The 26639-nt window shown below is 38.4% G+C and overlaps 1 protein-coding gene across 1 annotated transcript in view; it reads right to left on the reverse strand.

Moving 5' to 3' along the window:
• Positions 1-26639, reverse strand: part of LOC136862779 (popeye domain-containing 2) — a 255712-nt gene that overhangs the window by 13831 nt on the left and 215242 nt on the right. The gene's annotated exons all lie outside the window — the stretch shown is intronic.

Genomic DNA, 26639 nt, shown 5'->3' on the forward strand with positions numbered 1-26639 from the left:
ATGCCAGAAGCATCATTGAACATAATCATTTCAAATTTTAAGCAGTTGTTTGTATTTCCTTTAGTGAAAAAACTGTTTTCAATTAAAATATCCTCCTGCGTACACCTTCATTATCTATCTATTGATTCTTTTGAGGGACATGAGACACCTCTGGGCATCTGCTCTTTGAGTGTGTAGATCTCATTCCTTTCTCTACAGACCACATTATACATTTGTGTATGTATGCACTACCCAAGGACAGAATGTCAGAATGTCTAGAGGTCCTGGAGTTAGTCCAGAGGGAATGATTAAGAACAGTATATTATGAACTTCTGAAGTTATCCTCAGAAACCAATTCCTTATCTTAACTGTAATCAGCCATTACTGATGTAATTTTCAGAGTACAGCATGGAGCAATTTTTTACAAAATTGATGTAAACTCTATCAATAAACTTTCACAGACTGTTCAGATTTGCCGGAGAAGTATTTTGATATAAGGAATCCATGGTCACTGGGGACTTACTGCCGAGTACTCATAATTCCATTCCTTCTTTCTTTAACCTCGACTACATAAGTGTTTATTTACACGGAATTCGTTTTGCTTTTCGAATGAAACTATCTTTGCATATGTTAACTTGGCATAGTAACTTTTAATTAATTGCCATGGTACTCACTGTTGAGCATAATGAGTTCATACTGTCATGGTAGAGTTGAAGCCCTGTAGCTTTATTGTACTGCTATCACCTGGCAGGATGGATGGAATCTTATGAGACTGATGTGGTGATAGGAGTGGAATCGTGGTTGAAAGAAGGGGTATTAGGGATAAAATTAGTTTGTGATAATATGAAGGAGGTGGGAATTATAGGAACATACAGGCCTGGAAGAGAGGAAAGAGACATGGAAATCTTTGAAAAAATAATAGATTATACTCATAAAAACAATAATAATGATATGGTAATAATTGGGGGAGATCTAAATTTGCCTGAAGTTGAATGGAAAGGAGCTGCAAGTGAAGCCCATGAACAGAAACTGGCAAATAAGTTAATTTGGGAGGGAGGATTTACACAAGTAGTACAAGAACCGACTCGTCTCAATAACTTACTAGATGTATTCTTGGTTAAACCATGGGAAATTGTTGATAAAACTGAGGTAATTGAAGGAATAGGAGACCATAAGGCTGTAATAATGGATGTAGGACTCGTACCAAAAAGGCTTAATAAGAGGGTTACACAAGACAAGAAATTGTACAGAAAAACTAAAGTTGATGAATTTGGGACTTACCTTAAATCACAATTCAGTTGTTGGATAAGTGAAGGGAGTAACGTGGATACACTTTGGGCTAAATTTAAAGGAATTATTTGGGAAGGAGAGAAGAGATTTGTACCTGTTAAGAAGGGTAAAATGACCTCAGACCCTGTTTATTATACAAGGGAAATAAGAAAATTAAAAAGAAAATGTAAAATAGTAAACAGGAAAATCAAAGAGGGTAGGGAGAGTAGAGAAACTAGAAAACAGCTAATGAGAGAACTGAATAGAGTGAAAAAGGAAGCAAAAGAGAATTATATGAATGGCATACTTCAAGAGGGTAATGACCACAAAGAGAAATGGAAAAAGCTGTATTCATATGTCAGGAATCAAAAAGGAAAAGGAGTCCAAATTCCTACAATGGTGGGAGAAGGGGGTGAACATTATTTAACAGATACTGAGAAAGCAAACCTATTTAGTAGGGAATTTAGAGATTCAGTAGATGATTGTCAAGAGTTGGAAACCGAAACAGAAGATAGAGAGGGAGAGAGAGAGAGAGAGAGAGGGAAACAAGAAGCTTCTCATTCACAAACGAAGATATTTTCAAAGAAATCCAACTGCTTCAGCAAGGAAAAGCTGCAGGAAGTGATCAAATTACTGGGGAGGTATTAAAGACAATGGGGTGGTACATAGTGCCTTATTTAAAATTTCTCTTTGACTATGTCATAAATAATAGTGTAATACCAAAGGAATGGAAGGAATCTATAATAATACCAATTTAAAGGAAACCAGAGAACTACAGACCAATCAGCCTGACCAGTATAGTTTGTAAAATTCTGGAGAGTTTAATATCGAAGTACATCAGAGGGATATGTGATGATAAAAATTGGGTCATGAGGAGCCAGTATGGATTTAGAAAGAAATTTTCTTGTGAGGCACAACTGGTGGGATTTCAGCAGGACATATCAGATCAGTTGGATTCAGGAGGTCAGTTAGATTGCATAGCCATAGATCTTTCCAAAGCCTTTGATAGAGTGGAACATGGAATATTATTAAAGAAATTGGAGGGAATAGGATTGGACGTAAGGGTTACACGTTGGATAAAAGCATTTCTAAATTCAAGGGTTAAGAAAGTCAAAGTAGGAAATAATATATCACAGGAAGAGAAAGTCTGGAAGGGAATTGCACAGGGTAGTATAATCGGTCCGTTACTTTTCTTAATATACGCAAATGATTTAGGGAACAATATAACATCAAAAATAAAATTGTATGCAGATGACATAATTGTTTATAGAGAAATAAACAACATTGAGATTGTTCAGAATTACAAAGGGACCTTGAAAGTATCCAACAATGGGTTGAAGAAAATAATATGAAGGTTAATCGAGGCAAATCAACTGTTACAACTTTTACAAACAGGAGCTTTAAAACTGAATTTGAATATACTTTGGATGAGGTAGTTATCCCAAAAGATGGCAAGTGCAAATACTTAGGTGTGAGATTTGAAAGTAATTTGCACTGGAAGGGTCATATTGATGACATTGTTGGGAAAGCATACAGATCATTACATGTCATAATGAGGCTACTTAAAGGATGCAACAAAGAATTAAAAGAAAAAAGTTACTTGAGTATGGTTCGTCCATTATTGGAATATGCAAACAGTGTTTGGGATCCTCACCAAGAATACCTAATAAAAGAAATAGATAGTGTGCAAAGGAAAGCAGCAAGATTTGTAACAGGGGATTTCAGGAGAAAGAGTAGTGTATCAGAAATGTTAAAGGAACTTGGGTGGGAAACTTTAAGTAAGGGAAGGGAGAAAACTAGACTTATAGGATTATATAGAGCCTATACAGGAGAAGAAGCATGGGGAGATATCCGTGAGAGGCTTCAGTTGGAAAATAATTATATCGGCAGGACTGACCACAAATATAAAATTAGAAGGAATTTTAGCAGAAGCGATTGGGGTAAATTTTCATTCATTGGGAAGGGTGTGAAGGAGTGGAACAGTTTACCAGGGGTAGTGTTTGATCCTTTTCCAAAATCTGTACAGATATTCAAGAAGAGAATAAACAGCAACAGAGAAAATAAATGAAGTGTTAGAGGGCATTTGACCGGTGCAGGTTATTGTAAATAAAAAAATGTGTGTGAATAAATTAATTCCATCCCCTGGTCTAAGGAGTTTGGACAGCCAAAGTAGGGGACTGCCTGTAGGGGTGAAGTACAGTGGGGACTTCGAGGGCCCTGGGACCGCTACGGTAGCTGTGAAGACCCTTCAGGAACTCTGAAAAGTGGTGGCAAAAGGGGCTCTGGTTAAGACGCAGCAGGTCGTTATGCTACTTAGGATCCAGAACGGGTAAAAAAAATAGTAAATAAATAAATGCAATGTAAATATTAATGTTATACCAGTTTTATAGTATCATTTGAAGCAATTCCACATACTGTATATCAGTTGACTATATTTGTAAGTAGTACAGGAGATATTATAATTAGAATTTTGTAAACAATATAAATTTATTAAGGATGAGCTGTGTGTTTAATAGAAAACATTGTTAGCGTAAATTGTATAATATTGTATTATAGGAAAAATTTTCTTCTCTTGTTAATTTAATATTTAGTGCTTGACAATAATGTATTTTAGTGTACCATTTGCCACCGAGGTAGACACCTCATTTGCAAATAAAGAGATTTTGATTTTTTTGATTTTGAGTGGTCTACTTGCTTTCTCATGGAGGTGGGGATGTTCTGGTCCTTCTCTTTCTTTCTCTCTCTCTCTCTGTGTGACTGAGACACACAAACATTTAGCCAATAACAGTTGAGGAGACTAAACGTGATAAGATTCTATTAATGTATTTCGAGTCCTCAACCTGAAGGCTGGTTAGGTTCTCAACACATTCACCATCAGCTGTCACAAGTAGCCTAGGTGCCACAAAGGAGGTGCATAACGGAAATGAAGAGTGACGTAGTTTCCCATCGCTTTTCTCACTGAGCCAGAAGGTACTGCTGCATATCAGTCTGCCAGGCCCACTTAAATGTAAACACTCACCAACCATGTCAATATTTTCACACCGTTCATCACAGGGGCTGGCTGTGTAAGGAATGGTGTTATTAGCAATATTTATACTTCAGCCACTTTGACACTGTCAAAGCCAAGTATGAGACCAAGACAGAAAAGTGAAATTAATTCTTGCTAGTGGTTTAACGTTGCACTAATACATCAAAGTTTTTAGCAATGCAAGGATGGGGAGTGACGGGACTGGAAAGATAGCAGACATGACCTTTCTTAAGGTATACCCTTTACAGACCCAAGTCAGAACTAATTCATTCTTACTATTACTTCCTGTTTTTTTTTGTTTTTTTTTTAGTATTCACTTGGGCTGAAGAGATTATTTTTATTTAAAAAATTAAAACCCGAACTTCAGCAGAAAATGGTCCCTCACAAAAGCCAGTGCTGGGTCTTAACCATTATAAAAATGGCTATGGGATCCACACCAATTTTTGAACTCCATGCCAACCTCACTGTGGACATTTTATGCAATGCAGCATGCAATAAATACCAAGATACACTTTAATTGCCATTGGTGTAAGAAGCGGTTTCAGTTCTTTGTTCTTCTCTCGCTGGTAGTACTGGCTGGTACACAGAGCTGCACACTTGAATACATTTTCAGGAAAGTACTCCTGATGCACATTGCTGGGATTTTAGGCTCTTACAACTGTATATCATTGTTCTCTTCACACTACTTCAACTAAATTGTCCTTCTTTAAGTTTTAAAACAAAACCTCATTATTAATTTCACTTTGTCTTTTGGTTGTTTTTTTTTGTCAAATATTAATTCAAATGAACCTACATTGTTGGGTGCTCTTCAAAATTCAATTTTCCTGGGTATAATAGTATTCACTTTTAATTTCACTCTTTAATGCTATTGTAAAATAGAGTTTTAAGCAATTAAAATGATTAAACCATCATTTCAATTGAACTATGCATCTGTTCTATTTGCAACATTTTATGCAAATTGGCCTATTATTAAAGGTGTGGCCCGAAATCATGCCTATGGTTTCCAATGTGGCCTGATCTAGCCCATACCACTCATCAGTTGTTAGAAATGTTGTGCGTATGTATATACTTTATATGTTTTACATAAAAAATACAATAATAAGAAAAGCTATTTCCAGACATGACCCCCACTGAATATGTCAAGCATTTATTAAAATGAGCTCTTTATGGACTTTGCTTTTTACTGACCATGCAATTTGCAAAACTTGCTTGGTGTTGTTAGTGATGAATGGGACGAATTGGACCAAGGATGACTTGATCTTGCGGGTGGTATGGTAAGATGAATTCAAGCATGTATAGAAGCACAGAGACATGCTACCCTATATTGACATTGTCAAGATTGATGTAAAAAACTCTGAGAAGCCATTATCTCATACAAAAATGTTTTTTGAAATTTATTTTTATTTTACAATTTGCTTTATGTCACACTGACACAGATAGGTTGTATGGCATAGGGCAGGGCTAGGAGTCAGAAGGAAGTGATTGTGACCTTGATTAAGGTACACCCCAGCGTTTGCCTGGTGTGAAAATGGGAAACCATGGAAAACCATCTTCAGAGCTGCTGACAGTGGAGTTCAAACCCACTATCTCCCAAATGCAAGCAACAGCTATGCAACCACTTGCTCGGTCTTTTGATTGTTTGTTTGTTGAGCACAAATCAACTCAAATATATCATACTTACATGAACCAGGTCCATTCTTTGTGTTACATGTCATGAAGTGCAATAAATATATAAAGCCAGTACATAAGCCTGCCCTCAAGAGTCGAAATTACCATCTATAAAGTAACTGGGAATTCTAAATGGGCTATTAATATGTCTTATGAATAAAAGTTGCACTTTCCAGGTTTTATATGGCATTCAAATGGACTCAAAACATGTATTGTAATACTGTATTTCCTTACAAACCATATTGAGTGCAGTTGTGGCTCAGAGTTGTATTTTGATGTCTAAGGATCTGCGTACTCTTTAGAAAGCTACATACAACTGTCCACAACAAATCACCATCAACAGTGTCATATGCCCTCCCTCCATATGACCACCGTGAAGAGGTTTGGAATTTAATCCAAACTTTAAGCACGCATTCTAGTGAATATATATTGTATTCCACCACCTCCCCTAGCATGCCGGCCAACATTCTGATGGTAAAAATAATTTCAATGAACGGGACTCAAACTGGCTAACCACTGTGTCAGATCATATAAACTTGATGCATTAACGACCATTGCCACAAGGTGAGCTGCTGTATTTCGCGTGCTTATCAACAGAGATAAATGAAAGAAAAAAAAAAAATGCATTTCACTGAAAGTATTTTTCGCTAAATAGTTCAAGTATGATGGTCTTCAATATTTTATTCTTGTAGCCCATATCTGGTACCATTTCAACTCTTGAACATTCCCATTTTCTCCATATACAGTATCTGTGGAAGGCAACAAAGTCACAATATACATGGTTTGACCTCACGCCGATAGATATAGCTGTGTACCTGCGGCATCATGGCAAATGAGACAATAACTTCACTGATAGAAACTTTTTTTTTTTACGAAGCTCAATAGCTGCAGTCGCTTAAGTGTGGCCAGTATCCAGTAATCAGGAAATAGTGGGTTCGAGCCCCAGTGTCGGCAGCCTTGAAGAGGTTTTCCATGGTTTCCCATTTTCACACCAGGCAAATGCCGGGGCTGTACCTTAATTAAGGCCACGGCCGCTTCCTTCCACTTCCTAGGACTTTCCTATCCCATCGTCGCCATAAGACATATCTGTGTTGGTAAAGCAAAAAAAAACCAACAACATATTTTTCTTTTTACAAAAGTACAAACATCGTGGTCGTGAGAGGTTCATTGTATTTTCCTTGTACAGAAGACATAACAATCTACAACTGGTATGAATTTCATCAATTGAAACTTTGTTTTCTCAATACTGCTGTGAATGAGAGAGAGAATTACAGATTTTATGCAGTGTGATTCAGCCGCCCCTTCCAATGTAGTTTTATACAACCCGCAATATTAATTCCGTCCTGAAAACGTCTGCCCTGCCGGTATGCCCAGACACCACAACCGGATATCTTGCATTTACCGCCTCACCATGATAGGACACCGTTATATTCTACTTGTATTAAACACGACAGAGTCTTGGGTTAGGACCACAAAATGAAAATAAGTCCAAAACAAAAATAATGGAGTAGTCATACAAAGTCAGGTAATGCAGGTAATATTAGATTAGGAAATTAAGTCTTAAAGGAAGTAGATGAATATTGTTACTTGGGTAATAAAATAACTAACGATGGCAGAAGGAAGGAGGATGTAAAATGCAGGCTAGCACAAGCAAGGTAGGCCTTTCTTAAGAAAAGAAATTTGCTCACTTTGAACATTGATATACGAATTAGGAAAATGTTTTTGAAGACTTTTGTCTGGAGCGTGGCATTGTACTGTATGCAGGCAAAACATGGACAATAACTAGCTCAGAAAGAAAGAGAATAGAAGCTTTTGAAATGTGGTGTTACAGAAGAACGCAGAAGCTGAGATGGAGATTGAATCACGAATGAAGAGATACTGAATCAAATTGGTGAGAGGAGATAGTTATGGCTAAATTTGATGAGAAGAAGAGATAGAATGATATGACACATCTTAAAACACCCAGAACTTGTTCAGTTGGTTTTTCAGGGAAGTGTAGGGGGTAAGAACAGTAGGGCTAGACCAAGGTATGAATATGACAAGCAGATTAGAGCACATGTAGGATGCAAGAGTTATGTAGAAATGAAAAGGTTAGCACAGGATATGGTGGCATGGAGAGCTGCATCAAACCAGTCTATGGACTGATGACGTAAACAACAACAACATTAAACACTGGAAGGCATGCGTGTGTCTTCTAGATCATATGAACCTGACATACCGGTAAAACACTAAATTGATATTGTGACCGCAGTTAACCTAATACATGCTATAAGCTGCACAGTGTGCCGTACGGAACCATAGCGTATGTGGTAAAGGTTCAGTGGAGAGGGCTTGCATGTGAGATGGGAGGTTCGAGTCCGGGGAGAAGATTACATATTTTTAAAATAGTTGTTTAATATGTACCGCACATAATGTACGTTCAGTACCAGCTTTCATGCTAGTTGTATGTGAATGAATGTGTTTGTCGCCCTAAGAAGGCCCGATTAGTTAGTAGGTTGGACACATACAAACCGGAAATAATAGAAACACAACTGCGCTGACAATGTATTATAGCAGCAAATGTCCGATGTGATGACGGTTTTGGTTCGTGCACATTCAGGCCCGGTGTCCATTAGATCGTCTTGCACGCTGAGGCATTCCAGGTGTAATTGCTCGGCAGGCATCTGTGATGAGTTGCCAGAGCTGGTCAGGGTTTTCCGGTACTTGAGTATAAATTACTTTCTTCAAATGCCCCCACAAAAAGAAATCTAATGGCGTTAAATCTGGTGATCTGGCGGGCAAAGATACAGGGCCTCATCATCTTTTCTCTTTCCCTGGCAGTTCCTCGTTCAGATGGTTACGAATAGGTAAAGTCGAGTGTAATAGAGTAAATTAATGTATTATTTGGGTCCACCTTTTCAATACAAAATGTAAATAGTGTAAATTACATAAATGATTAGGGACTAGTTTCGACCTAGTAATAGGTCATCGTCAGCCTATAGCAAAATTAAAACACAAATAACAAAGAAATTAAACAATGTAAAGACACGTACGGTCTCGTAAAAGTACATACTATGTGAGATATTGTGCAACACTATGTTAAAAAATAACTCTCTGAAAGATATTCATAATAAGTCCAGTGCATATTAAAAAGATGTTATAGATAGGAATCCTTCAGTTGCTGGAATATGCTGGCTCCTTTAAGATGCAGGTATCCAATTGAAGAACCAAGAAGCCGAAGTTATGTCGTTTATTTATGAATGAAGTCCAGTGCGCCGTATAGCATTTAAAAGTCCAGTGCGCACTAAATAAAAAAACGACGTAACTTCGGCTCATTGGTTCTTCAATTGGATGCCTGCATCTTAAAGGAGCCAGCATATTCTAGCAACTCGAGGATTCCTATCTATAACATCTTTTTAATATGCACTGGACTTATTATGAATCTCTTTCGGAGAGTTATTTTTTAACATAGTGTTGCACAATATCTCACATGGTATGTACTTTTACGAGACCGTACGTGTCTTTACATTGTTTAATTTCTTCATTATTTGTGTTTTAATTTTGCTTTAGGCTGACGATGACCTATTACTAGGTCAAAACTAGTCCCTAATCATTTATGAAATTTAAACTATTTACATTTTGTATTGAAAAGGTGGAGCCAAATAATACATTAATTTACTCTATTGTAATCACAGTTCAATACGGATCTATCATTATGAAACTTATTTAATTTAATTAAAGTCGAATGTGGCGGAGCTCCATCCTGTTGCAACCCCATCATCAAACTACCATGCAAGGACACATCCTCCAGCAGCCGTCGGAGTTCCTAACGCAGAAAGTACAGGTAGCGTGGGCCTGCCAATGGCCCTCAAAAGAAATAAGGTTCAGTCAGGTGATTCCCCAAGATTCCACACTACACATTCACTCCCCATTATGCTTGATGGGCTGGCTGTCGCACCCAGTGAGGATTGTCCAGACTCCAATAGTGCACGTTGTGGCGACTGATGTTGCCATTATTGTGGAAGCGCGATTCGTTCGAGAACAAGATATGCGATATGAATGCTGCATCATTGTACAGCCTGCCTAATAGCCACCAACAGAACTCCATTTGAGCTTCGAAATCCCACCCATGGAGTTCTTGGTGTAGCTTAAGATGGTATGGGTGAAATTTATGTTCATGCAGCATTCGCCAGACGGATGGTTGGTTGGTGTTCACCTTTTGTGCAATCACTCTTGTACTGATGTGTGGATTATTACGAACTGCCTCTTCTGTTTCACTCGATGTAAAAGGCCTATTGTGGACTGGTGACAGCTTGGAAAACATACCAGTTGACCTTACGCATCTTACAACATGGTGGAATGTTGTACCAGCCAGGTGTCGCCTGTCAGGATACTGTTCCTGGTATGGATGCAAATTTTCGTGATACACCTACTCGACAATTAGTTAACTTTCAAGAATGCATACGATCATTTTAACCACACCATCAATGCTTGAAATTCTAAGGAATTTGTATATCCCAGCTGCAGAATGAGCCCAATCCACTCAGAGTCCAACCTATTTCAAATACAACATTGGAACAAGTAAACCACTTTCTGTATTTTGGAAGCATGCATTGTAGCTGAGAATAGGATGTGGAGAACAGATTCCACATATGACTGTTATATGAATATTGTACTGGGTCTTCATGAATACAGAGCTAATTGTGCAAACCAACCTTATGGTGTACTAAACATTGTCATCTCAATGTTAATGGCTATGAACTGCAGACCATGCACTATAACAACATTTATCTTGAATGCGTTCAAGGATATGGAAAGGATTTGGTCATGACATTCATAGATCTGACAAAGGCATATGATAGTGTTCCCCGAGAGAAGGTTTGGGAAACAATGGTCAAAAAGAGACTGGGTAAACAAACTGTAGAAATGGTGCAAGCAATGTACAACAACTGCGTCAGCAGCGTATGGACTCGATTGGAAACAGAGAATGGTTTGGAAATGAAACTGGACTAAGACAGGGGAATGTGCTGTCACTTATTTTGTTTCTAATGGCTATGAACAAAATATTAAAGGAGATGAAGGAAGCATATGGGAATAGGGAGATGAAGTTATTACTATTTGCAGACGATCTTGTGATCTCGGGAATGAACAGCAGAGAAGTACAAGAACAACTTGATACATTGAATGAGGAAATTGAAGAGTATGGTACCATATGAAAATCAACACTGGGAAAAGCAAGACCATGGTGATATTGAGAGGAGAAAGACAAGGAAAAGGCATTGTGCAAATTAGTGGTCAAAACCTTGAAATTGTGGACAGTTTCAAATACCTAGGGAGTAAATTAATGCAGAATACAAGGCTGGACATGGAGATTAGCAAGAAGGTGCAACAGGGCAATGCATTCTAGCAGGGTGTAGGAAACCTTGTCTGGAATAACGAAGTACCAAGGAAGTGTAAAGAGATAATGTACAACATGTATTATATACCCGTACTGACTCACGTGGCTGAGACCTGGACAATGACAAGTACAGAGGAGAAGAGAATTCAAGCCAATGAAATGAAATACCTAAGAAGTATGATAGGAAGGACAAGGAAAGATGGAGTGAGAAACAAAGATGTTAGAAAGAAAGTCAGAGTAGAAAACCAAATTGATAGAATTGATAGGAATAAACTATGATGGTCTGGGCATGTAAAGATGATGGAGGAGAAGAGAATACCAAAGAAGAAATGAAGATTGAGGGAAAGAGAGCAAGAGGGAGACCTAGAATAAGGTGGATTGATGCAATGAAGAAGAGTGCAAGAAGAAACCTGAACACAGCAGGATTAGTGGGAGAGAGGAAGGTGGAGAAGTGCCATAAATGCCCTAAGCCATCAGAGCGCTGGAAAAGGATGATGATGGTTTCACTGGGGTAAACTGAGATCCATCATGAATATCATATGGGAGGACTACATCTTGTGAAAAGATGTGTTAACTCTCCAGTACTCACGTGGGGTGAATTACCCCATCTCTTGGAAAACGACTGCCATTTTTTTTCTATCACTGACTGTACCCTGGATTACTGTGTACCCTTCAAGGACACTGTGTGGCACTTCCCGAGTTGTCATAAAACTTTGGATGTCTGTACATTTCCAGCAGTGAGACAAAACTAATTGGGGTAACATCTTACCCCATGCGAGCACCGGAGAAACTAAATTGGCAAAATCATTGTTTGTCAGTTTTCATTCTTGCGTGTTTCATTGTGAGAGGGTATTAATAGCTATGTTGTTTATGTTGGAAACAACCTTGAAAATATTTTCCCTAGTAGAACCTTCCGAAGATCAGTTGAAATGGAGTTGTTAAAACCTCACACAGCAGTTGGAGCGACACAAACAAGTTTGCCTCACAATATCAGAGGGAAAGCCTTACGAATTCATTCAAAGGATAAAGAAAAAATTCCCAGGGCTCTCCGATGCTACTCTTGAGGGGAAAAATAACAGTGTCATCTGGATACTGCTTTGTGAAACTCTTGTGAAAAGTATGTCTGTGAAGACCATTTCAGTACCTGTGTGATGAATTCTTGAACCAGAAAACCGAAAGTGAGTAACACAGACTAAACTTCAGTGTTCAAACCGTAATCAAGTGTGACTGATTTCCATAGTTCTAGTTTCTATGACTGCATGAACTCAAGCGTTATTATGGACAATATTTTTCTGCTTTGAAGTTATGTAGGATATCTAGTTTCTATATGGTGTGTTTATTAATGGCAAGACTTGGAGTTATTTCAATTGTGTTTTCTATTATAGGGTCCTTATTCAGAAGCAACATGAAAAGAACAATTTTATTTTTACTTTCTGATAAATTTTTGCAGAAGAATGCGGTAATACTTTAACCCGCACAAGCACTGGTGTAACAAAACACCTCGGGGAAAACTGAAGGGTTAAAAAAAACCTATAGGCCCACAATCAGTTATGGTCTAAACTGAATAGGACACGTGCATGGTATGAGTGACACCAGGTTTCACTGTCTATCCTTTATGGTGAACTTTTCATTGGGACAGAACCACGAGGAGCCCCTTTGAGGCATTATGACTATCAGCTCAAACAAACTATGAAGGGGACATACAAATCCATAGACCTGAGATGCATTTGCCAAAGTTTGCCTCCACCGATGATGAATAATGAACAAGAACGCTGCAGTTGTAAAGAGGCCAAATATGAAATTCTGCCAAACCCAATCACGTATTCCTCTTGTATTTCCATTGCAATTTGTGCGAACACCTTTCGCACAAGGTTTGGTCTGTTCAGTCACTAAAAATACGTACATAAAAAGAACTAAGAATAGAGACTTTCCACACTTAGTTCAGTTCTCTACTGGAGAGAATCGTTAGGAAAATATATAAATTCAGAAATGATTAATAATAGCTAATGACACAATGGTACATATTGTGACAATGAAGACTGAGGTTGTGGGGCTGGTGGCAGGCAACAATTTGAGTGGCACGAATTGTTAAGGTATACAATAAAGAAGTTGGCCAAGCTTCTCTGAAGATGCTGGAAGTAGGCCAACAATGGAGAAGTCCTTCAGGTCTTGAGAGATCGCCACACTACCTCAATTCAGGCCAGTAATTGTCTCGAGGCAGTAAGAAACATTGCTGTGAGAGAACTCTAAGACAAAGACTTCTGGAAGCAAATTTGAGAGAAAAAGAGTGATCCATCACTGGTGTGCAGTGTACTTTCCCAGTATAAAGTAGTGTGGTTAGAATTTGTGTGTCGATACCAGGACGGGACTGTGGACCAATGCTGAATGATGTTCTTCATAGTAAGTCAAAAAAAATTCTCCAGGCATCTGGTTTAAGAGAGAGAGTAGGGAGAAGGATTGGAAAGTGACATTCTCCCTGCAATATCTCAGAGATAATGCCATATGGATATGGCTCCATCATAGTTTGGGATGGGAGCAACTTTCAGACATGAACAGAGCTTTTCATCATTGATGGAGGTGCTCTGATATACTGAGGTGGTGTTAACAGAGCAAAAACGTCAGACTGATACACAATAGCACCTGTCCTTATCTCACTCACTGTGTGTGAGAATTTCTTTGTGACACTGGGATACAAACCCTAAACTGGCCAGTATACAGCCCAGACCTCAATTCCATTGAACAGCTATGGGATATGCTTGGGCAAAATGTCCATTAAAATTTTGACACCCTGAATGAAATGAGACTAGCACCATGGTGTATGAGTCATCATTGCAAGGGATGGAACACACAATATTAATGTAAGGAATGTTGTTAGCGACAGTAAGAGAACGTTCAGTTACAAGATGGTGAATTAAGATAAGCTAGTCTCTCTTTAATTCTATTCAGTGAAACTGCCAAAATTTGCAACTATTTTAAGAAGTGTCATAAAATATTGTAAATATTTGACAATTAGAATAATGTGCACAGGGAACCATAAATGCATGGTGTAATCAATAAAAACAAGATTTCAGGTCAATGTATTCAATATTATAAATTTAAAATGATCCACTTCCTTTTTTCTGATCAATGTAGAAGGATAGGAACATCAAAAGGAATGCATAACATGATACGAAAACCAATGGGTCATTGTGTGAAAAAGGAGAAATAGAACACTTGAGGACAAGGACAATCTCCACATCTTCACACACTGTGGTTTTCAAATAGACTGGCTCTCTCCTCACCAATCCCAGCTCTTCTCTTCTCAGCCCTTGATGAGCTCATTTTTGCTTCCCTCATCAGCAAGGTAGGCATCAACACTTATTGAGGGGCCATCTTGAAAATTCTTAATTTTAATGTGAGAAGTGTAAGATTGCACAATACGAATTTTATTCCATATTGACAGTTTTTTAATTACATCAATTCAAATGTAAACAATTCTCCTATTCAATATTTCATGATATATCACTTGTTTCGACCCATTTTAGAGTCATCTTCAGAGGAAAATATGTCTTAAAAACATAAGTTACTATAAAACACTATTTCTAAATAAGCTATCTAATAAGTGGCTTATTCAAATCTTGTAGTGGTGTCCTGGTAACATATTATTGACACCTAATTAAAATCACTGTTCTTGAGATGTAATTTCTTCTATATAACTGTAAAAAAAACTTGATATGTGGATTAAAAAGTTAAAGATTAAAGTTTAAAGTTTTTCATATATAGAAGACAAGAGATTACATCTCAAGAAACCATTTTCTCCATATACAGTATCTGTGGAAGGCAACAAAGTCACGATATACATGGTTTGACCTCATGCCGATAGATATAGCTTTGTACCTGCGGCATCATGGCGAATGAGACAATAACTTCACTGATAGAAACATTTTTTTTTTTTACCAAGCTTGATAGCTGTAGTTGCTTAAGTGCGGCCAGTATCCAGTAGTCGGGAGATAGTGGGTTCGAGCCCTACTGTCGGCAGCCCTGAAGATGGTTTTCTGTGGTTTCCCATTTTCACACCAGGCAAATGCCGGGGCTGTACCTTAATTAAGACCACGGCCGTTTCCTTCCACTTCCATCGTGGCCATAAGACATATCTGTGTCGGTGCGACGTAAAAGCAAATAGCAAAAAAAAAAAAAACATCTCAAGAACTGTGATTTAATTAGGTGTCAATAATATGTTACCAGGACACCACTGAAAGATTTTAATAAACCACTCATTAAATAGTTTATTTAGAAATAGTGTTTTATTGTAAGTTATATTTTTATTACTTACTTTCCACTGAAGATAACTCTAAAATGGGTTGAAATGTGTTTGGATTATGTAGATATCTCATCTTTATAGATGTAATATATTATGAAGTATGAGAGGTGTAAGATACAGAAAAAGGGATCCAATGAGTCAATTACAGACCGGAAAAAAACGAATACCGGTAGATGTATATCATGTCAAATCATGTCCCTCAATGAGTGTTGATGCCTGTCCTCCTGATGATACTGGGACTGGGAAGGAGAAATAAATGAGTTCATCAGGGGCTGAGAAGAAATGGATGTAGAAGAACTAGAACCGATAAGGAGTCAATCTATCTTAAGTCAGCAGTATATTGTATCCGACAGGGACATGAAGCAAGAACTAGGGATCAAGTGAACGTGCACTTCTTTGTCTGGGAGTGTGTTCACGGAAACTAGAAGCGTGGAACACCAAGCATGAGGTTTGGGAATATTTCCCCCAAGCAGAGCTAGAGAACCTCAGGATGAAAAGAAGGGAGGAGTTATCCTGACCACCAGTTGCTTTTGAGTGGGAGAGGTAAACTTTTTAGCATCGTAATCTCAGAACCATCTTTAAAACAGCTTAGCCAACTTCATTTTCTATATCAAAGGAATCGATTTTAATAATACAGTACTGCACTGTACAAGGATCCAAAAGAGCTGTTCATCATCTGTGAATTTATGTAGGGTTTGTGACATCCTTTATGGTAAAAATCTCCTGTTAAAAGGAGGAATACATGATTATATAACAGTGGAAAGTTACAGAGGCCATGTGTTTAATGTCTCAACATCCACTTGACAAGAGAAGTCCCTTGAGTGAGCTGAAAAATGAGGACAGATATTTATTCACTACTGCGGATTTTGCGATCAGATTTCGTCAGGGCGGTCTTAACCATATTATAAGATCACTGGTCACCTGATTATCGCACTATTGTGCCTGATATAAGGTGTGGGAAGCATCACCAAAAGACATTCTGTGGTTTTATCTCTTGAGGGACAGATGTGTGACAGTCCCGAGCAACAGTTTCCTTTGTATGTGAACTTTTATTTTAAAGAATAGTGGAAATGAATTAAAACAATTGGTGTATGAGAAGAAGTGATATTAGTGATATATGAGAGTGTGCATTCGGGTTATTTGACCGTAATTTAGAACAGGAACTTGAACTGATATTATTATTATTATTATTACCGCCATAAGCTAAAACAAAGAAAGGACTATTGGAACCCTCATAATAATAGTTATAGTGAGCAGAGACACAGGGCTTGAGACTAAGGCATCACTGTTAAACTAAATGTGGATGTTTAATTAATAACCCTGTATTAGTACTTCTGATCAAAAATCGGGCCATAAAGTACGTGTTTGAAGTAGATGTACATAACTGGCTTAACTCTGTGTGTTGTGCGCCATAGTTACTAAGGAGATTCCATTGCCAAGGATTATGAACTTTCATCCTAGGAGTTCCAGTTCGGACCTGGTCATCATACCAGTTTACCTGGAGGTCATGAAGAAATAAATCGACCAATGGACGTCCCATAGTTATCTGAAGTGTCCAGGAGGATAAGGTTGAGTACATCCATTTTACTAGCATGGCTCATATCACAACAGAATATCAATCTAAAGTTGTTTTTTTTGCTAGTGGCTTTACGTTGCACCGACACAGGTAGGTCTTATGGCGAGGATGGGATAGGAAAGGGCTAGGTGTTGGAAGGAAGCGGCCATGGCCTTAATTAAGGTACAACCCCAGCATTTGCCTGGTGTGAAAATGGGAAACCATGGAAAATCATCTTCAGGGCTGCCGACAGTGAGATTCAAACCAACTATCCCCCGGATGCAAGCTCACAGCTGCGCGCCACTAACTGCATGGCTAAATTGCCTGGTCATTTAAAGTTCATTAATTTGTAAATAATAATCTATGGGGTTTCCTTTATTTAAAATGTAAGTGTGCTAATTAAGGGAAAGTATTCAGTTAGTATCAAGTCTGAGTGAATTAGATTTTTGTAAATATGGGTAGATTTGATTTGTATTTTATTTTATTCTTTATTTTATTTTTGAGAATGGTGTAGAATGGTTAGTGCCAGTAGTGTCCACTGGAATGTTCTTTTAGACTGATTGGTACTCAACCAATTGTATCACCATGCATGCGAATATTATTTTGATGTAGTTTAGTCATCTCGGATGGAAGGAGTGCCGGAGTGAATCGTCAGAGATCTGAACCATCGTCCTCTGTTGTATAATAGCTAGGCCTTGTTTATTTGGATTTTAGAGTTGGCCACACATTTGTGTGTGTTGATAAAGTAATATTTGGTTTTGTGTTTGTGTTGAATTAATTGTAAGGATGGATATGGATTATCACGTAGGAGTAGTATCATGATGGCCGATAATGTAGATGTTAGGCCCCTTTTATGTAACGAATATCATGATGATATTTGCTACAGTTTATTTTGTTCCGTTTGGAGTTACTCAGTTGCTGTGTTACGAGAGAGCTGAAGAGAAAGTACCATCTCACCAGTTGAAAATGAATTTGTTCACGATGGCAGAAGGCAGTGAAGCCAGGACTCCTGGAAGAAAATATAAACCCATGTGGTGGATCTAGATATTCAGGGCCTTATTAATGAGATGAAGTGATTGATGAATTATGTGATGTCACATTGAAATGAGTGACCGAATTAAGTTATGTGAAATAAGTCTTGGAAGTTTCATTTGAGATTTAAAGACATAGCGTGTTTTTATGAGGGAGCGTTGAGACTCCCCTAAGAATCTGAATTATGTGGCTAGGAATGCCCCTTGTTAAACAGACAGTGGCCCGTACATAGCAGGGATGGAGGCTGGTTTGAGTCTGTTCATATGGCGAGAACATTGTGTCATTTATTGAGTAACACAACGACCTTTTAGAATAGTTTCATTATGAATATAAACCACCCACCTATTTCAGCTGAAGTTAATTACCGACAGAGGCCAGTAAACCTTTTTAGAAATATATTATTATTATTATTATTATTATTATTATTATTACTTTTTTTTTTTTTTTTTTTTTTTTTTTTTTAGGGATTTCAGTCCCATCTTCAATCATTGCAGGAAGTGAGTTCAGATATCACTGGCATCTGCCAAGAGTACGTGGGGTTTCCCATGGCAACCAGACATCTTCAGTTTACTATTTTTTTTAATTTGTGTTGTGTTTTATTTGTTGATTGCGAGATTGTGTTCTGGAATGGCATTGGTTCTGACCCAACAGTCCATTTATATTATGTGTCCAAAGCCATGTATTTGTTGTTGACTCACGGCATTTTTGATGGGGTTATTTATATGACACCCGTATTCTCCTAACCTTTAAGCCACTAAGTTACAGATATTTATTATGCCCAAGCGATTTTAAACCCAGTTAACGACCCTGTAGATTTGTCTGATGATGATGATGCCTGTTGTTAAAAGGGGCCTAACATCTAGGCTATCGGCCCCTAATGGTATGAAATGAGACAAAATGTAATGACAATTTTAAAGTTCAAAATCATCCACTGACCAGAATAAAGAACATGATTATGAAGAAAGAATAGATGGATATGTATTTGAAACAATCAGTGGATCCAGCCCAGAAAGTATCATAAACAATGGTATTACTGACCAAGGGACTGCTTTTAAAGCACAATCCTGAATCGAGGATGCTTGTTGCCTAAAGGGGTCCAAAATCCAAGTCAACGGCCCCTCATAATAGTACTTATTGCTAGTAAGGTAGAACCATGGTATTTGTCATGTTGCTGTACTAATAAAAAGCATTGACTCATGGTGTTCTACACATTATGGTACTACTCACAAGTACTGTACTTTGCATAGGTAATGCAGACCTATGGTGTTTCTCACATAATGGTGCCACTCATAGGCGTGTTCCTCACCTAGCTGTACTAATCCTGGGCACCGGTATTCTCGTGGTGTTCGTAACATAGTGCGTACTAATAACAGGCAATGCAGACCCATGGTGTCGCTGATATAGCCCTTTCCACCCTGAGATATTTTCTTTGAAATTTGAATTTTTTTCTTACTTCAATGTACGTAATTTTGAGCCTAGATTTCAGGAAAATTAGTAAAAAAAATTTTTCTTCACCGTTCTTGTGGAAAACCACCTGCACGATCATGCTAGTTAGGGTTTATTTGAGGCACATTTCTTTGCTGAATGACACATATTGAGAATATGAAATTCTGTAAGTGGATGATTTTATTTACAGTGAATCAAATATATGAAGTAAAATAGGTTATAAAACATCAATATAGGACTTATATATACAGAATATTCTTTGGAAAGTATTCTTCGGTTCAATGCCGGTTGGGAACTCGGCAACTGACGTGTAGGTAAATGATTAGAGAATGATTATCAGTAGAATCATTATCTCCTGTGTGTTCTTCTTCATCAATATCACCATCATGATGACTATCACCAGAATCATTGCCTACGTGTGAAGATATAAGTTCAGGTACCCACTCATCATCATCATCACCATCTTCACTGAGTAAGTCCTCACAATCAGATGCATAGGTTAATACATGTATTTTGTATTCACATGAGTATACTAATGCTTAATTAGAGAAATCTTACTAGAATAATAATGATCACTTTTGAGGTTAAAAACACACCATTATCTCAAATTAAACCCTAACCCACAACATCGTGCTAGTTACAGATTGACAGTTTATTATAACCACTAGGTTCAAAAAGTAGCATTGCTAAGGATATGTATACCTTCTAAGATGATTCTAGGATGTTTTAAAAAGATTCACATCAAAATCAATATGTAAAAGATAATAAAAAGGGACAATTTAACTTGAGGCCGCATGGTATGTTTTGTTTACAAAAGTTTAAACACATATGCTGCCTCCTTGTGCCCAACTATCGAAATAAAAACAACTGAAATATGAAGCGCGGAACCCACACGATCATTGCAGCCCGGTGTGATGCAGGGAAATGGGCTAGTTTTCTTTTAATAAAATAAAAACCCAACCCGCATGATCGTGTGGCTCAGGGTGGAAAGGGATAATAGTACTAATCACAGGCAACGCCCAGACCCGTGGTGTTTCTCACAATGGTACTAATCACGGGTACTGGAAAACCCATACAGACTCGCCTTCTGTTGCTACTAATCACAAACCTATTGTGTACCTAATATAGTGATATTACTCGCAAGTAAAGGCGACCCAGGGTATTCGCCGCATGATGGTACTAATCACAAGTAGTTTCATGGTTCTCATACAATCATCCCTTGCTTGTCCCTTTTAGTTGCCTCTTACGACAGGCAGGGGATATCGTGGGTGTATTCTTTGTCTATGGTCCCCCACCCACAGGGGGTTGTAGATTTGATGATGATGATGATGATGATGCTTGTTGTTTAAAGGGGCCTAACATAGAGGTCATCGGACCTTAATGGTACAAAATGAAAGGACAACAAAAAATTCAAAATCATCCACTGACCAAAATAAAAAAATCGTCATGAAGGAATGGATGGATATGAACCAAGAAAACAAAAAACAACAACGAAACAACAAAAAAATGAGAAAAAATAGTGGATCCAACTAAAAAAAACGGTCATAAATTTTTTTTACTGACCAAGGGACCACTCATAAAGCACAATCCTGAATCGAGGATTGCTTGATGTCTAAAGGGATCCAGAATCCAGGTCTAAGGCCCCTCAGAATGGTACATGTCGTGAGTAAAGTAGAATCATGGTATTTGTCAAGTTGGGGTACTAATCAAAAGTAGCAAAGACTCACGGTGTTCCACACAAGATGGTACTACTCACAAGTATTGTACTTCGTACAGGTAACGCAGACCTATGGTGTTTCTCACACAATGGCGCCACTCATAGCTAACGCAAACCGATGAGGTTCCTCACCTAGGTGTGCTAACCACAGCGACTTGTACTATCCCGTGGTGTTCCTCACATAGTCGCAGGGGATACTGTGGGTGTATTATTCGTCTGCGTCCCCCACCCACAGGGGGTAAAGAGAGAGAGAAAAGAAGAAAAAAGAAGGGATCTGTCACTTTGAAAGATGAAGGAACGGATGAAGAAAGGCAAGGGCCACGAAGGGCGTGAAAATGAAAGACTCCCTAGGCCTCGAATGCTCTAATACCATCGGGGTCGGAAAAGAACAAGAGTTGACCAAGGGAGGTCGGACAGGATAGACTAATGTGAGGAGCCTGGCACAAGTAAGTGGAAGCAATGCAAATACTCAGTTAAGGGCCCCATGGTCGCCAATCCACACTCGCAAGTTGAGAGCCCCTTGGGCCCCTGTTAGTCGCCTCTTACGACAGGCAGGGGATACCGCAGGTGTATTCTACACGTGCGTCCCCCACCCGCAGGGGGTGGTTGCAGATTTATCGCCGGAGACTCAATGGGTAGGGAGCGGGTGCAATATGAAGATGTGGACACTGTCATTGTCCATTTGTTTTTTTTTGTTTTTTTCCCTCTGCCCTCACTGACCTGTCATTACATTTATCCTACTATGTGTTCCTTTCAATGTTTCTATTTTTCTACAAAGTATTTACATACTATTGGAAAACTGAGGAAGCTGAGAAGAAGCTAAAAGAAAATATGTATTTTCAAAAATGGTCTCGTTCTATAAGATTTTTTTCCTAGTGGTTTAACACTGCACTAACAGATCATAAGTTTTCGGTGGTGAAAGGATGGGAAAGGGCTAGGATTGGTAAGGGTACGACTATGTCCTTAATTAAGGTACAGTCCTGGAATTTGCCTGGTGGGATGGGAAACCAAGGAAAACCACCTTCAGGGCTGCCAATGTTGGGATTTGAACCTTCCATCTCCTGAATGCAATCTAAGGCCTATATTACACTATCACATTTCTGTGTCATAGAATATGATAAAATCTTTGATCACATGAATGTGATCAAATTTGCTCATTAAAGACTTCTTGAGTATATTACACTACATCAAAGCTGTTATCATATGTTATGTCATAGTACTGTAATGATGAATCCAGGCTCCGGGGCCAGATGAGATACTTCCGATACTCCTACAGGAAGGACGGGAGATACTCGTCAATGCCCTGACGGACCTCTTCAGAGCTAGTCTAGCTGTAGGGTACGGCCCGAAATCATGGTCTGAAGCTAAAGCAGTATTCATATAAGGGCAAACTATGCCCAAACCAAAGCATACAGACCATTATGTTTAACCTCCTTCATGCTGAAAGCAATGGAAAAAATTCTGGATAAATATATCAGAAGAACGGTGCAACTGAACTCAACATTATAAAAAGTAATCATAGAAAGAGATATCAAGATTATAGAACGTTAAGCTTGGTAACATATGCCTCCAAAATTATTACAAGAATTGTTTACCAACGCATGGAGAAGAGAATAGAAGAAAATCGCTCAGAGGATCAATTCGGGTTTAGAAGAAACGGAGGAACAAGAGAAGCAATTTTGAGCTTTAGAACAATTATTGAACAAGCCCTACGAATCAATAAGAACGTCCTAATTGCTTTCATTGATATAGAGAAAGTGTTCGATAATGTTAACTGGAATATTATGCTTAAAGCCCTTAGAAGTCTGAAAGTGGACAACAGAGATTGGAAAATCATCTATCAGCTGTACAAGAACCAGACAGCGCTTATAGGAAAGGAGCAAATCAACGAGAAAATAAGAAAAGGAGTACAGCAAGGGTGTGGTCTGTCACCTCTATTATTCAATGTGTATTTAGAAGAAGCAATGAAAGAGTTTTCAGCCACCTCCACCCATGGAATAAAAATAAATGGCCAAGTATACCAAACAATATGTTTCGCAGATGATATTGCTGAAACTGAGAAAGAGATACAGACCTCATTAAAGAAATTGAATGGTTACTAATACTAAAGTGTAACAAGATTGTTAACAAAACAAAAACCAAGATAATGAAATGTACTCTGCATGGTAAACAGGATGTTAATGATTGGTTGGAAGGAGAAAAATTGACTCAAGTAAATCAGTTCAGTTATTTGGGAAGCATTATTACATCTGATTGGAGGTGTGAAAAGGACATCCGTTCTCGAATAGCCCAGGCTAAAGAAGCTTTCAATAAAAATAAAAAAGAAGCCTGTTGACCTCTAAGGCAATATTCCTACCAGTAAGAAAGGATTTCATTAAGAGCTTCATATGGAGCATTGCGACCTATGGCTCTGAAACCTGGACTCTATTAAAGGCTGATAAGAAAAGAATAGATGCAGTTGGAATGTGGTGCTGGCGTTGAATGTTATGAATACCCTGGACTCACAGGCTAACAAATGAAGACGTTCTCAAGAGAGCTGAAGAAACCATCAGTCTAGAGAAAATGATCGCAAAAAGAAGAGCGTTTGACGAGGACAGTCATGCTACCCACCAATCATCACGTTGAGGAGAACGAGAGAGACAGTGTTTTTGTCAAATTTCAGTCTTCTGTTCCTGTTTTTATAATCTTTGTGCTTCGAATTGTAGAACATTTCATGTGATTCATAATGTGAAATAAGAAGTTTGTGGTTACCACAGACCATGTGCACTTATTACCCACCATTTTCTTTCAGCCTTGTCACAGATTTGATCAAAGGTATGATCGTTAGTACAACTTTTATCACACAACTGTGTCACGGCTAGATGTGATCAAAGATCCTGTATTACACTGTAAAATATTTTTATCACATAAACATTATCAAACTTCTGTGACACAGAGATGTGATAGCGTAATATAGGCCTAAGGAAGATGCATATGCCATGTTATTGTTTGTGCGTTCTTATGATGTAATTAAGATATATTCATGGGATGTAAATTTACTTTTATATTGCCATTGATGCTTTCACAGCCCGTACTTATAAACATGATACTGTATAGGCTTTTGGGCTTATGCCGTGTCAAGAAAATAAGGTGAAATTCTTTATGTTTCGCAGAGAACTGTGCTTTGCGTCATCAGAAGAAAATCTCGACTGTCCACGAGAAAGGCTTCTTAAACAATGACTTTTTGAAATTTGGATGTTATAATAGAAGTGGAAATGGTACGTTCATTCATCACCAGATGGCTCCCCGGACGTGGCACAGCGCTAGCGTTTGAAGCGGAAGCTGACCAAACCATCAGAATAAGTCTACCAGGGTCACATAACATGTGTATGTAACATATGACATTGACAGGTGTATGACATTGACACAAGCCTGGAATGAAACATCTGGCGATGAGGAACGTACGAATTTGGAAAACACCGAGATGAAAAACAATAGTGAAGGGACAGGAAAGGAATTTGAGAGAATTTGTGAGCCAGCAAATATCCAGGTGGAGATGAACATACTCAAAGTCACGTTCAAGGGTAATGGTTACAGCAATTTGCAGATTCATAGAGCCCTGCATCCCAGAGAAATGACCAAGCAAAGCTCATAGAAGGAAGAAGTGAAGGGAACTGCCTACTTGCCTTACATCCACAACACCACAGATCGAATTGCCAAGGTCCTCCGCAAACACAATATAAAAACCGTGTTTGGCACCGCCACTAAAATTGCTCACAGTCTGAGTAAAACCAACGACAAATTGTCCTCACTTTTACATCCTGGTGTATACAAAATTCCCTGTACTTGCAGCAAGGTATACATCGGCCAAACATGGCGGTCCATTGGTATCAAGGAACATGAACGTAATATTTGTCTCAACCAGCCAGACAAATCGGTAATAGCTGAGCATGCTCTATCGTCGGGTCATGATGTCATGTTCCAAGATGCTCGAGTTCTTACCCACACTAGACACTACAGGCCCAGGATTATACAGGAAGCTGTGGAAATACGTAGAAATCCTAACAATTTCAACAGGGACACTGGCTATCTATCAAGTAATACCTGGTTGCTAGCCATTAAGGATTTACGTAGGTAGTTCCCTTCCCTCTCCCTTCACTATTGTTATTTTGTCTCAGTGTTTTCCAAATACATACGTTCCTCATCGCCAGATGTTTCATTCCAGGCTTGTGTCAAAGTCATACACCTGTCAATGTCGTATGTTACGTACACATGTTATGTGACCCTGTTAGACTTATTCTGATGGTTCGGTCAGCTTCTGCTTCGAACACTAGCGCTGTGCCACGTTCGGGGAGCCATCTGGCGATGAATGAACGTACCATTTCCGCTTCTATTATAACATCAAAATTTCAAAAAGTTATTGTTTAAGAAGCCTTTCTTATGCACAGTTGAGATTTTCTTCTGATGACGCAGAGCACAGTTCTCTGCAAAACGTAAAGAATTTCACCTTATTTTCTTGACACGTCATAAGCCCAAAAGCCTATACAGTATCATGTCTACTTTTATATTGTACATAATATACTTTAAGTGGTCTGAGCTAAAGAATCTAACAATATAATTAAATCTTTTCTGGTTTAAATATTTCTTAGATTAATTTCTTAATTTTTAGAAATATCCAGTTCACAACAACTAACTCTTAAGGCTGGATCATTTGGCAAATCCATTTTAATGCTAGTGCTACAAAAGTTAACAGAAAAAAAAAAAACTCTTTTAATGACTGATGATGGTGATTATTGTTTTTAAGAGGAAGTACAACTGGGCAACCATCCTCTATATAACACTAATCAGAGGGAAAAATGGAAGGGATCCAACACTTCGAAAAATGAAGATATCGGCCAAAGTAAGACAAGGGCCATGAAGGGCGTGAAAATGAAAGACTCCCTAGCCCTCGCAAACCTAATAGCGTCGGGGTTGGAAAAGAACAAGAGTTGACCAAGAGACGTCGGATAGAATAGATGAAAGTGAGGAGCCTGGCACAAGTACGTGGAAGCAATGCCAGGACTCAGCTGAGGGCCCCGTGGTCGCTAACCCACGCTCCAAAGTTCACAGCCTCTGAGGCCCCTTTTAGTCACCTTTTACGACAGGCAGGGGATACCATGGGTGTTATTCTACCACCCCCACCCACAGGGGGATTTTAATGACTGTCCTTTAACTGAACAATGATTAAAACCAAAATAGGTATGTTAAAAGATGTTTAAAATCAACTAAAATTAATCATTTACATTTTTT

This window comes from Anabrus simplex, chromosome 1, assembly GCF_040414725.1.
Source record: "Anabrus simplex isolate iqAnaSimp1 chromosome 1, ASM4041472v1, whole genome shotgun sequence".
In the NCBI taxonomy this organism is placed as follows: Eukaryota; Metazoa; Arthropoda; class Insecta; order Orthoptera; family Tettigoniidae; genus Anabrus; species Anabrus simplex.